The sequence below is a fragment of the Arachis stenosperma genome, chromosome 1 (genome assembly GCF_014773155.1).
Source record: "Arachis stenosperma cultivar V10309 chromosome 1, arast.V10309.gnm1.PFL2, whole genome shotgun sequence".
Lineage (NCBI taxonomy): Eukaryota > Viridiplantae > Streptophyta > Magnoliopsida > Fabales > Fabaceae > Arachis > Arachis stenosperma.
This window is the reverse complement of record NC_080377.1, coordinates 39560301-39575198: the sequence shown is the minus strand read 5'-3', so window position 1 is coordinate 39575198 and position 14898 is coordinate 39560301. Positions and strand designations below refer to the sequence as shown.

The 14898-nt window shown below is 29.9% G+C and overlaps 1 pseudogene; it reads right to left on the bottom strand.

Annotated features, from left to right (window-relative positions):
- Positions 1-1647: 1647 nt before the first annotated feature.
- Positions 1648-6241, bottom strand: LOC130978409 (trehalose-phosphate phosphatase A-like; annotated as a pseudogene).
- Positions 6242-14898: the final 8657 nt, after the last annotated feature.

The window sequence follows — 14898 nt, the reverse complement described above, 5'->3', positions numbered from 1 at the left end:
GCTTTGAGATAAGAGGAATATTTCCTCTTCACATGATAGTCATATATCTATAATCTAGTATTTAACAAAGTAAAATAAAGGAAAGCATATTCTTAGGAAATGATTATAGCTTCATTACCAATTAATTTATTACAATGTAAAGCCAAAGATTAAGGAAGAAAAATTGATTAACAGCATAGACGTTGGCCAACTTGCCATTGGGTGCTGATCGATCAAGAATTAGAGCATCATTTCTTTAACACCACTCTAACTTTTACGTAAAAGTTTCAATGTTCCAACGCACAAGTTAACACATATTTTTGGTGTTACACATAAGAATTAATTAATTTAATTATAGAAAAAAACATTTTGGCGTAAAAGGGGAACTAAATATTGGAATAATAGATTGGATTCTTTTGTGTCCAGTATAGTTGATAGAATCGAACTGGTAATCAAACCGATTAAGTTATTGAGTTATTGGATTATCGATTCAATTAATGGATCACAGATTGAACCAATTATTGAACCAACTATAATTAACTAATTATATAAAATTTTATTATTATTTACATAATAAATGTTTTAATTTTATTTTTATACTATAAAAACTATTATTTTTATATTTTAATAATTCATTAATTAACTTATATCTATTATATTATTATTTATTATAAGTATTTATTAAACAATATATATTGTGAAGAGTAAAGATTTTTTTATTTTATTAATTTATAAATATTTAATAAAAATATATATTTATATTAATATTTAGACATAATTTAAAATATAATAAATTTAAAAATGAGTGATAAAATTAAATTGTATTGATATAATTTATTAAATGAAAGTCTTATATATTATCACTATATATATAGTAATTATCACATATATATAGTAATTATCACATAATATGTTGAAGTCATAGTTAATTTGGTGGCAAGGCTTGTGTGTTGCAAGTGGGAGGTCAATAAGTGGTTATAATCATTTATCTACTACTATGTTTATGATGAGTTACAATCACTACAAGAAATATAGTAAAAGTCGATGGCCAAATCGATGGTTAGGCCGTCGATAATATTAAAAATCGATAGCAAAATAGACGGCAGAGGTGGTCGTTATTAAATTTGTCGATTTTTAAAATTCTAATAAAATCGACGGCTTGCTTAGCCGTCAATAATAATTCATTAAAATTGACAATATTCTCGTCTATAATATGAGTTTGAGAATTTTACCTGCTTAATAAAATCGATAATTTTTCTATCGATATTATTATACAAAATCGACACAATTTTCGTCGATATTTGATTCAATAAAATCGACAAAAGAGCCGTCGATATTATTATACAAAATTGATACTGTTTCCGTCAATATTTGATTCAATAAAATCGGCAAAAAAGCTGTCGATTTAATTATTAAAATACCGACAAATTCATTGTCTATATTTTGTTTTCTTTTGTCTATGTTAAATTTAAAAAGTGACAACTTTACCGTCGATTTTAATAGCCACATTTTTTAACTATTTTTTCTATTTGAAAAATAGTAAACAATGCAAATAAAATTTTAAATATTAAAATAAGATTTATTCAAAAGATAACAAGACAAATAAACTTTTAAATATTTAAAATGATAGTTTATAGTATATATTAGAGTATAATTCAACTCTATACACTATATAAGGCTTTTTAGGGGGCTTGACTTCCATACCCCAAGAGACTTGAGAAACTCTATCACCTACAAACACATAACAAATGAATCACAACTAAAGATCCAAGACAGCATTTGCAAGCAAAACAAGTGCAGCAGCAGAACATCAAGAAGAATATAAGAAGTACCTCTGATGGATCACGGAGAGAGTAAACTGCATTGCTTTCTTTTGGCGCTGAAGACACCAAGATGCCATAACCCTTATTTCCTTCCCTCAGAACCTATTAGAATAAAAAAGAATTCATTTGAGATCACTATTCAACCAAACCACCAGAGTAAATGGAAAAGAAAGGTGGACATGAAAGCGATCATTATTACCTTAAATGCATCTTCATCTGTTCTGTCATCTCCAATATATATAGGAAGCACATTATCACAATTGCTAAGCCCTGAAAAATGACAAATTTTTATGTCAGTTATTAATACGAAAACAAAGAACTCTGATTTTCAAGAAAGGGAATAGAACTCACCAAGTGACTCGAGCAAAAATGTGACTTCTTTTCCCTTATCCCAGTGACTTAAAAAATAGTGAAGCAGATATTACAACAAAGAAAACTCTATCCCAAAGATCCGTCACAGTTAAAACCCCCAAAGCAAGAGTAGAAAGATTCATTCAAAGATATACCTTGCTCCCATGAGTTAGTCACAAACGTGGATAGCCCTTCAGAATATCATGGATAATCTGCCCCACCAAATCCCAACTCTACATATTAAATTGAGAAAAGAAAACTATTAGCAAGTCTTTGGAAGAGCAAAATAATTAAGCAGAAATGCTGCTCCATTATCATGTAATGATACTGCTAACTGTGGTCTATCTCATTAGAGGACGAGAGACTGTACCTTATCATCTACATTGCGGTAATGTACAGACATACAAAATTTATTGTTTTCAACTTTTGCTCCTTTAATATCTTTTGTACTCTCAATAAGAGACTCAAACACCTGTCAAAACAAAATCCAATCAAGATATGGCATCCTAACAAAGTAAAAAAAAAACCAAAATGCAAATAATGATGGTATTTTTGAAATATGCCTACCTCATCAATCAGGGGCAAGAACTTAGCAGCAGGTTGGAATAAATTAACTTCCTTACCCTGTCATGTTAAAGATAATCATGAAAACTGTTTATAAGAAAGCTTGAGAAGAAAAATGAGATTAATACATATGGACTACAAAACCTCATTACCTGCTTGTCAGTAGACCTAATGGTGCAATTAGGGTGGTTATCAGGTACTGCTTGCCTAACAGGACCAATGATGTCCATACCATGACTATAAGCATAATAGAGTTCTATTAGTCCTATAAATTCATATACCTGAGCCAGTAGGGAAACATGATTTTTACTTTTTTGGTTTCATTATCAACCTTTTGACATTGCCATTAAAGATGCCAAGACAACTTATTTTTGTATTTCTATATCTATACTACGATTAAACAAACCTTTTTGTGACCCTTACTTTTATTTTTCAGTCTCAGTATCCAAAAGCAGCCACATAACACATTGTATGTAAAAAAAATTGAACTAATTAAATCAACGATGCAATTAATTTATCATTTATCATTAGTCTAAATTCTAAAAGATTAAATGTATATAGTGGTTGATGATGAACAGTGTAAAAGTCCACAAATTAAAGTCACAATGGCCACGTTGTTATCAATCATCACACCTAGCTAAATGAAGTCATACTGGTGCACAGAATTGTGATTCACACTTTTCACAACTTCGGTACAACTAACCAGCAAGTGCACTGGGTCGTCCAAGTAATAAAATCTTACGCGAGTAAGGGTCGATCCCATGGAAATTGCCAGCTTGAAGCAAGCTATGGTCATCCTGTAAATCTTTGTCAGGCAGATTTAATTGGTTATGAGTTTTGATAATTGAAAGATAAATCAAACGTAAATTAAAATAAAGATACTTATGTAATTCATTGGTGGGAATTTCAGATAAGCGTTTGGAGATGCTTTGTTGCTTCTGAACTTCTGCTTTCCTATTGTCTTTATCCAATCATGCGTGCTCCCTTCCATGGCAAGCTGTATGTTGGTGGATCATCGTTGTCAATGGCTATCATCTGTCCTCTCAGTAAAAATGGTCCAGCTACGGTTTCTGTACAGCTAATCAACTGTCAGATTTCTCGTCTCGGATGAAAAATACCAGGCACAACTACCGCACGACTAAAGAATGCTACCAATTGGTTCTAGCCTATACCACGAAGGTTCTAACCTCACGGACTCGATCCGTGGATCAGAGACCCAAGAGACTATACTCCGGTTGTCATCCAATGACTACGTTGAACATCATGTAGACCGCTTGTGGTTGTCAGGCACGCGGATCTTGGCTAAGCGAGTAACGAAGATAGTGGGTGATTGTCACGGATCACCCCTTCATTCTGACTTAACTAAATTAAGTACAAAAGTATATATTGGAGAAGAAGTAAGCGTGAATTGAAAGAGAAACAATAGTACTTGCATTAATTCATGAAGAACAGCAGAGCTCCACTCCTTAATCTATGATGTGTAGAAACTCCACCATTGGAAAATACATAAGAGAAAAAGGTCTAGGCATGGCCGAATGGCCAGCCTCCCTAAATATGAAAAGTCACACAAAAGTGATCCCAAGATCAAAAGATGATCCAAATAGCAAATACAATAGTAAAAAGTGCTCTTTATACTAAACTAGTTACTAAGGATTATAGAAAATAAGTAACTAAATGTAGATAGTGCAGAAATCCATTTTTGGGGCCCACTTGATGTTTGCTTGGGCTGAGCATTGAGCTTTACACGTGCAAGGCCTTTTCTGGAGTTAAACGGCAGCTTGGATGCCATCTTGGGCGTTTAACTCTAGTTCTGGTGCCAGTTCCGGCATTTTATGCCAGAAAAGGGTCTCTGGTGGGCGTTTGAACGTCAGTTTGGGCCATCAAATCTTGGGCAAAGTATGGACTATTATACATTGCTAGAAAGCCCAAGATGTCTACTTTCCAACGCGATTGAGAGCGCACCAATCGGGGCTTCTGTAGCTCCAGAAAATCCACTTCGAGTGCAGGAGGGTCAGAATCCAACAACATCTGCAGTCCTTTCTCAGCCTCTGAATCAGACTTTTGCTCAGGTCCCTCAATTTCAGCCAGAAAATACCTAAAATTATAGAAAAACACAAAAACTCATAGTAAAGTCCAGAAATGTGATTTTTGCATAAAAATTAATAAAAATATAATAAAAAATAACTAAAACATACTAAAAACTATGTAAAAACAATGCCAAAAAGCGTATAAATTATCCGCTCATCACATACTCAAACATAATTTTATCACCATTAACACATTTCTTGGATTAGAGAGTTTCAAGGCAAATACTTATGTGTTCTTAATGGACAAAACTTCCTCCATCTGCTTTCCCTTTACCCATTCAGTAGCTAACAAAAGAAAACCATAAATTAGAAACATATATGTCAAATGTCAATCTAGCAATGATGACGAGATTAGATGAAACATGATAAAATCAATCCACAAATCAAAAACTTATTCTTATCTATACACACATTCTACCAACCAGTGGTAACAAGCACGCTCCACAAGATGTTTTCAACTTCGAGCTTCCTAAATCCTAATACCTGATAGCATTATTAGAAAGTCTAATTTTTAAGACAAACTAAAATATGACTTGAAGCACCTTCTTATGGTATATGTTAAACATGATTTGAAGCACTTGATAGTAGTATATGTTAAATTAAATTGAATCTGACAACAGCTTTAACAGATAAAAGGCAAGAATTAAATTAAACTAAAAGATTAAGGAAGAGAACCACACACCTAATCTAATCTAATATAATCTTAATAGTAATCACTACTACTCCTACTACTAACTAAGTTACCTTAGGTACATGCACAAGATAGAGAAATGCAAATTGTCCACGAACTTCATCAAGGCTGATTTCACTGAGAACTTTCTCTTCATTGATATGCTTTGTCAATGGAAGCTGAACCAATATACCTGATTGCATACATTTTGTCATTTTTTACCTCAAACATGAGCTAAAAATAAAAGCTTGGAATGGTAACAAGTAACATAAATCTAATACCGTGAACATCAAGGTTTTACATTGAGCTGGTGAACTTGCTTAATCAAATCGGATTCGAAAACTTGTTTAGGAAGGTCAATGTCGAAGGACTTAATCCCTAATTCAACATATGCCTTTCTCTTCATTCCCACGTAACACTATGAGTCCTTCCTGTTCCCTACTATCACCACCACCAGCCTCGGAACCTGCAACAACACCATTACATTACATTATTCTAATTTCCAATTTTTATTAGGTTAGAATGGGATTAGGATTAAGTACCTTGCTGTACTTTTAGAGGGAGCGCACTTTCTCCGCAGTCTCAGATTTAATAGTTTGCGCCACCGCCTTATCGTCGATGATGGAGCGACAACGGCATCAGTGTGATGGAACGACGACAGGCACGGGAGCAGCAGAGCAACGACGGGTGCGGGGCCAGCGGAGTGACGACTGGCGCTGCGGCAGCAGAGCAACGATGGCGCGGAGGTAGTGGAGCCACAACGGCATAGTGGCAGCGGAGAGGGAAGGTTGGTGAAATGGTGGAGGTGAAACGGAGAAGGCACAAATTGGGGTTAGTTAATTTTTCAGGTAAAATGTAAGTGGGGAATTGAGTGAAACGCGGGACGCATGAAGTAAAGGCGGGGTGATTTTTTGTTGATAAAAATTGACAGTATTTTTCTCAATTTTAGTTAAAATAAAAATCAACATTTTAGCCGTCTAATTTATATAATAAATCTATACCATCCATTTAATTTTAAAAAGAGATCTCCATCGTTTAACATTATCAACGACAAAAGCTGTCGATATTATAATTATTAAAATAGACGACCTGTGTGTCGATTTAAAAAAAAATTCAACCCACTATTCAGTCGATAATGTGATGATAAAAAGGAGGGTGTTAGAAGGTTATCAAAATAATAGACGACATGGTCATTGATTTTATTATTTTATTTTTAATAATTTCTTTTTCATTTTATCGACTACATACCGTCGAAAAATATCGAGGAAAAATCTGGCCGTCCATTTTTAGCGGCGATAATTATATTGTTTCTTGTAGTGAATGATATACAAATTAAATATTTTGTAAAATAAATTCTTGAAATTTGATATATGTTTATGTTCAATATATAACTTTATTTTGTAGTTTCATAGTATCTCGTATTAAATTTAGATGATTCACAAATTTAAATATAGTTTAATATGTCATTAATCGATATCTAACACGTGCATATATGTGTAATGTACTAAGAAATTTCTTTTTTAAGTAACTAGGTAATATTTTCATACATGTCCATTGACTTAAAAGAGCTTTTAAGTTCTTATTTCCAACCAGAAAGAGGTAAAGCATGATTAAACCCCCCTTATCGGGTGCTTCTTACATATTGACTAAAAACTTTAGATATTTATTACTCAAATCTTACCAGGATTAACATTACAAGAAATTCTCCACTTACCATTAGATTCCATACATAAATCTAACAATGAATTATATTACCATTATACATACTATCGGGTCTATTGCGATGAAAAAAATCATTGACAAAAACATCTTACCATCAAATTTTTGTCATCCAACTCTAACATTTCATCTAATACCGTTGAGTATATCTAATAGTAAATAACATCAAGATTGATGATTTTTAAACGATGTTACAGTCAGATTCTTTCAACAGTAAATCTAATAGTAACTGTAATCTTTTTTAAAATAAAAAATTAAATTAATTAGTTACTACCAGATACATCACATTGTGATTTTGATGGTAATAGCTAATTATTTTTAATTTTTTTAATTAAATCAATTCAATATCTATTTACCATGATATCCTCTTTTATCTTGCGAATCTATACCCTATCCCTCAAGATGTCTGCTCAGGCCGCTGTAATAGTCTGTTGATCCTATCTACCACCCCACTCGTCTAGGCAAGCAAGGAGGATTCGATATGCTCCTCAGCTTTGTGTTGGTACTGACCCTGCTTATAAAGGATTTGCGTGAGTTTGTGGACTTACTCCCATAAATGAGTGATCGTCTCTGGTGGAGGTACGTTGGTGGCTAATGTAGCCCGAGCAAAGAGGTCCAACATTAAAGGATCCTTTATCATTAATGCAGTTCATGTATGGCTTATCAAGTATATCAAGCCATACCACATTCGTGTCCACCTGCACAGTATTGTTCAAGTTGTGTCCTTTGTCCCCACTTTGTTGGGACTGCTAAGTCCAAGTGTTCATGTTCAGGGTGAACTTTCCTAATAAATTAAAAATTGAGTTATTAAATAAAGGAAAGCCATGGTTAAAAATTGAATATGTTACAAAATAAACACTTATATATGAAAATCAATGTGCTCAGATATTGGCAAGTGCACCAAATCATTTAAGTAACATCACAGTAAGTGAATATTTTTTCCATGAGGATTAATGGATTGAGGCAAGTAACATTTGATTTAATCTCTAATTAGATTAATCAAACATTGGGAACAGGATTGTGGATCTTGAATTAGAAACAAGAACAGTGAAGAAGAGAATAAGAGAATGGTTTATGAAGTTGGAAGAAAATCAATGGATGAAGATGTTGAAGGCCTCTAAGATATTTGATTCTTGGAAGAACAATGCTTATGCTTTCTTATTTTAACTCATGAAAAATATTTTTCACAACATATCATTTATAATCAAATTCCAAATCTTTAGTAATTTGATTTCTCTTAACCCAATCAATCACCAATTCCTTGGTTAACTAATCAAGAAAAGAGGTGAATAATGGTTTCCAATTTTAAGCCACACAATATTCAAAAAGTCTCCCTAGTTAAATTATATGTCAGGTATTCAAAACTAGTTCAAAATAATTGAAGATTATGATATGAGTTTCAAGCTAATTCCAAAATTAATTTTCCAAAGTAATAACAGAATCTAAGACAGAGTTAGAATATTTTCCAATACTTCTAACAATTAATAATGAAGAACGAAACTCAATCTTGAAAAAGTAAAGAAGCATGAATTAAAATAAAAAAATACTAGCATTATAAATTCATAAATCAACAAAGCTCTTAACCTTCAATAATGGAGATTTAGTGACTCATGATAATGAAAAAAAGTAAAGAGATGAGAAAGATGCACTACAACAAAATAGCATTATGGCGACGTTTTTTTTTGTAATGTTTGGTGACGGTTTTAATTGTCATTAAATATTTTTGCGACGGTTAAAAAAAGCATCACAGTTTGAGCGTCGCCAGCTGACATAATGACAGTTTTGGACCACTGTCGGTAAGGAATGTTGCTAAATTATTTGTGACGGTTTTTAAAGTATAAAACCATCACTAATTTGCAACACTTGTAAAGTTATTTTTTATACTGTATTTTGTGATATTTTGAAACTATCGTTAAATTACTAAATTCTGTGACCATTTTTTCTTATATTTCATGACTATTTTAAACCGTCACTAAGTTACTAGTTCTTACGATAGTTTTTAGGCATATTTACTGACTATTTAAATTGTCACAATATTTTTAGAGACAATTTTTCTATTTAAAACCGTTACTAAGTTACTTATTCCTATGACAGCTTTTTCCTGTATTTAGTGATTATTTTAAACTATCATAAACTCTCCAACATCAAAGATTTCTATCATCAAAAGGTTGAATTCTCTAGAAATGACATTGTATTTCAACAAATCCAAATTCAATCCCACAAATTTTACAAAAATAGCAACAATGTATTTCAAAAGTTGAATTCTACAAGTTTTAATCACATAGTCATAATCCATATATAAATTCAAAAAGTTTAAGCTTAATCCAAACATGTAAACCTAACAATTCAATCATAAAATTCCTTTAAACGTTGGATGGTCTATGTTGTTGAGGTTCATGACTGGCAGAAGAATTTGGTCTTGTATGTGTTGGTGATTCAAAATCTGCAACCTACAATTGAAAATATAAAAAAATTTAGAGAATATTTTAGAAAGATACTTAACAATTCAACAAATGGTATACAAGAGGCTATGATTACAAACTACAATCATTTTAGAAGAAGTTGATGACAAAAATTAAGTATGCAAGTCTATAAAATGAAGTATAACATATATCCTTATCTTACCTCAGTAGGAAAACTGGGTGGTAATTGACCCTGTTGACGATTCACAAGAAAATTTACTTATTCGTATAGCAATTGTACTTGTAACTTCAAGTTTTGATATTCAATTCTTGATGATCCACTAGTTATTGTAGATTGCATAGACTTTCTTGAGCGAGATGAGGATCCAATCACTTGAGATGGACGAACACCAAATTCCATACCTTTAACATAGCTTGAATTCTCATTGCCAAATACTTTAACATATGCTTCATTTTCAAAAGCACCCTCACCAAATTCCTTTTTTAAGTTTTCCTAGAGTGATTAGACAAATAATAATGTTACATATGCAACATTAGTCCAACTAATCAGATATAACATACATGATTCATAGACAAATAATAATATTACAAAGCAAAGCAAGCATAATATATATATAGAGGTTGATTAAGTTTTAACATTTACAAGTGGCGAATTGGTTTAGAAGCCATATGGCTCCAGTGAATGGTGGTAATCATATGGCTTCATTTTTGTTTTTCAATTTGTGTAACCATATTAGCTGAATTCAATTATAAATACCAACTTTAGCAGAAGGAAGAGATATATTAAGGGTGTGTTTGGGATTCACGTTGGGGAATAGAAAAGCCCATTTGAGTGTCTTGAACGTCTCATTGTTACTTTGGTAACTTTTTGGAACCCTAACCCAAAAGTGCTTTCACCTCTGAACGTACGTTCACGTAAAGCTAAAAATTCTAGCTTCTGCGTTCACGTTGGGAAGGTTAATTACCGTTGGAGGAATTAGGTAAGAAATTTATTCCATATCTACCAACTCTACCCTTCATTTTTTCTATAAAAAGGATGCACACAACCACATAATTTCACAGTAGTTCTCTGTATGTTCTTCATTACAGATTTTTTTTTCCATCAAACTCTTTCATATTTGTTTCCATCACTGCCAAGGTAAAGGTTTTAATTTTTTTATTAATTTTAGTTCTTTCTTTCATATTTGATTTTTATGTTTTTTGTTGTATTTTTTATTTATATAATAAATATTTTTCATATTATTTTTTTAGTGTTCTGATGTTATTTTTTTAGTTTTCTATTGATATATTTTTATTGTTTTTTTATTTATATGATAACTATTTTGATATAAATTTTTATTTTTATTAATTTTTATGATATTTTTATTATTTTTTGTTTATATAAATTATTTTTTCTATCCTTTATTGTACTATATTTATGTTGTGTATAAAATTTTTTATTTTTATATTTGATTTTATTCATATGAATTTCATTCATTTTTTATTATAATTTTTTTGTTCATATGATATATGTTGATGGTTGTAATTATTATATACTATGTTTGTATGATTTTTTTATTTTTGTTTTTTGTTTTTATTATACTTTTTACTGTACTTTATTTTTTTTATTATATGCTAATTATAAGTAACAAAAGAGTCATAACTAATAAAAATTTATAGTCCAAAATGATACTAAATTAAAGAATACTAACGGCACTAAAATAAATTATTAAATATTTTTTTATTTGACATTATAAAATGTATAGTACTATCTTTCATATTTTTATTTTTTATTATTTTTTAGTTCATATGAATTTTTTTTATCATTTATTGTTTTTTATGTTTAATATGTAAAGTGTCTTTTTTTAGTTTTATTTGACTTTGTTCCTTTTTATTTTTTACTTACTTTTATCATTGACCTTTTTTATATTTTTTTTTCAATGTTCTAATCTCTCAGCTATGTTATTAATTTTTTTTATGATATTCTTATTATTTCTTGTTCATATGAATTCTATTTTTTTATGCACTTATAACTTATACGAAGTTTATTTTATTTTTCTTATTTGATATAGTTCATATGAATTTTTTTATCTTTTATTATATTTCTTTTATTCATATGATATATATGGTAGGTTTTATAAAACTTTTATCGTTTTTTATTTACATGAGTTATCTTTTTATATTTTATTATACTTTATTTTTGTTTCGGCTGAAATTTTTTATTTTTTATTCGACTATGTAAAATTTATAATTATAATTCTCATATATTATGTTTTATTGTAACTTTTTTATAATATAGATTAGTTGATCCCATTAAAAAAGACAAACTAAATAAAAAGTTATTCATAAGTATTAATAAAATCATAAATGTTGGATGCCAAAAAAATTTTATAAAAATAAAATTATTGAGAGTACAGTATAAAAATAATATTAAATTATCAATCTCACGTTATTAGTTGAAATTAAAAAAATATTTGGTTAAATATATATATATATATAATTTATATTTTTTAATAGAATAATGAGTAACAATGAATCTGTAAAGACAAAAGCAGCATGGGACATGGAGACTACTAAAGAATTTATCCAAGCATGCTTAGATCAAGTAGCTAAATAACAGCGTAATGAAACCACTCTTATAAAGAAAGGTTGGAAGGATGCTTTGTCTCAATTTAATAAAAAAACTGAAAAACAATATGATAAGATTCAATTAAAAAATAAATGGGACAATCTTAAGAAGAAATGGTCAGCATGGTACAAGCTTTTTTGACAAAGAAACAGGTTTAAGAAGGGATTATACTAAACATACTGTTGATGCATCAAATGAATAGTGGGAGAAAAAACAATTTGTACGTAGTAACTTATTATTAGAGCAAAAATTTTAACTTTAATTTTGGTAATAAATCTTGTGTTGATTAGTTGTACATATGCAGGAAAAGCCCTTATATGAAAAAATCAGAAATAAAGGACTCCCTTTTAAAGATGAGTTAATTATATTATTTAAAGATGTTATGGTTGATGACAAATTTGCTTGGGCTCCCTCATCTGGGATGTTATCTAGTGGCATAGAAGAAGATGGTGATGGATATTTGACCATACTTTGAGGAAGGTCATGTTGATATAGAAGAAGGTTTTGGAGATAGTGAGGAAGGTATGGGTGCTAGTGTGGGAGTTAGTTCTGAATTTTAACACATAAATCTTAGCTCTTCTCAAAAAAATAATAGTCAAAAGAGTATGAAAAAAAAAGAGAGATGTGGTTTGTGAAACAACAAAAAAGAAAAAAAATTTTAAAGTCTCTGTCTCAAGGCAAATTGCAGATCTACTACCATTCATGCAAAATTTTTTTTTTTGTGATTTTCATGCAAAACTAATTAAGTTATTATTATACTCCATTTTAATTTGTCCATGAATTTTTTTGTTATGATAGGATAAGACAATAGAAAAATTTGTGTATTGCTTATTTATCATTTTATAATATAATGTTTGTGGTACTTAATTATTGTTCTTATGATATATATTTTATTTCTTAGCTTGGTATTGATAAGAATTTATTTATATTTTTATGTAGGACTTAATTTTTGTTAATTAATTTGGAATGAACATGGAGTATTTGTTTGAAGAATGAAAAAGAACAATATGAAAAATCAAAATTACTGTCCATTATGAAAGAAGATACAGATGAAATTAAAAATATTTCAGCATTAATTGGTCAATATACAATCAATTATCTGTGCAAAAAATCATGCAGAACTAGTGAACAAACAGGTTATTTATGGGTGAAAGAAATTTTATGTGGCTATAGCAATTGTTGTTATGAAATATTTCGGATGGAAAAACGTTTTTTTTTTCAATTTTGTGATGAATTAGTTGAACAAGGATTAAAATGTACAAAACAAATGGGAGTTTAGGAAATGGTTGCAATGTTCTTAAATACGGTTGGTCATGGAGTGGGTAATAGGATGACACAAGAAAGGTTTCAACATTCTGGAGAGACAGTAAGTAGACATTTTCATGAGGTATTGGTTGCTTGCTTGAGATTATCTATTAAATATATTAAGTCATCGGATCCTAAGTTTCAGAATGTTCATAGCAAAATAAAAAATGACCAACGATATTGGCCATTTTTTAAAAATGCTATAGGAGCAATTGATGATATTCATATCCCATGTGTAGTTAGCCCAAGTGATCAACCCAAATTTATTGGAAGAAAAGGATATTCAACACAAAATATAATGGCTGTATGTGATTGGGACATGTGCTTTATTTTTGTTTTATCTAGATGGGAAGGCACTGCGCATGATGCTCGTGTATTTGATAATACTATTACAACTCCTACCATGAATTTTCCGCATCCTCCTCTAGGTTAATTTTTATCATTTTCTTACAAATAAATTATATTTACTTGGTTATCATGTAAATAGTTTTATTGCTCATTAGGTAAATATTATTTGGTACATGCCGGTTATCCAACACCAAAAGGATATATTGGTCCATATAAATGTGAGCGTTATTATCTTGCAGATTTTAGGCGTTCTTCTGGATTTACGAATCATAATGAAGTATTTAATTATTATCACTCAAGGTTAAGATACACAATAGAAAAGAATTTTGGAGTGTAAAAAAATAGATTTGCTATCTTGCAATACATGCCAAAGTTCAAAATTGAAACTCAAGTGCAGATAGTGTGTGTAACAATGGCTATTCATAATTTTATTAGAAGACATTCTAAAATAGATATTGAGTTTAATTAATATGAACATGCAAACATTCGTGATGGAGAAGATAATAGTTATGTTGGTGAAAGCTCAGATCAAATTCTAATCATTAGCTCTTCTACAGATGTGGATCATGTTCGAGACTCGATTAGGGATCAAATTATTAATCACATGCAGTAGAAATAATACTGTTCTTATGTACTAATTTTGTATAAGATATTATTTTTTATGTATTTTATCAGTGTTTAATCTTTTAATTTAATATTTGTTACTGTTTTTATGTATTAAAATATATTTTGTCAACTTTTACATGTTACTTTAATTTAGTAAGTAAAAATTAACTTTATTATAAAATGAATTAATAAGATCTATTCAAATATCTAAAGCAAAATAATAGAATAATATAAAAAATTATTTTAATTGATGTCTCTTTTAGTAATTTTTTTATCTAAAAGTGATTTTGAGTAGTATAATCCAAACAACATTTATTTTACTATAATTCATTTTGATACAAAGATTGCCAAACATAAATTACGTTAATACAAACTTACTTTTCATCAAAATCAAGTTTGCAAAAACATAAAAGAT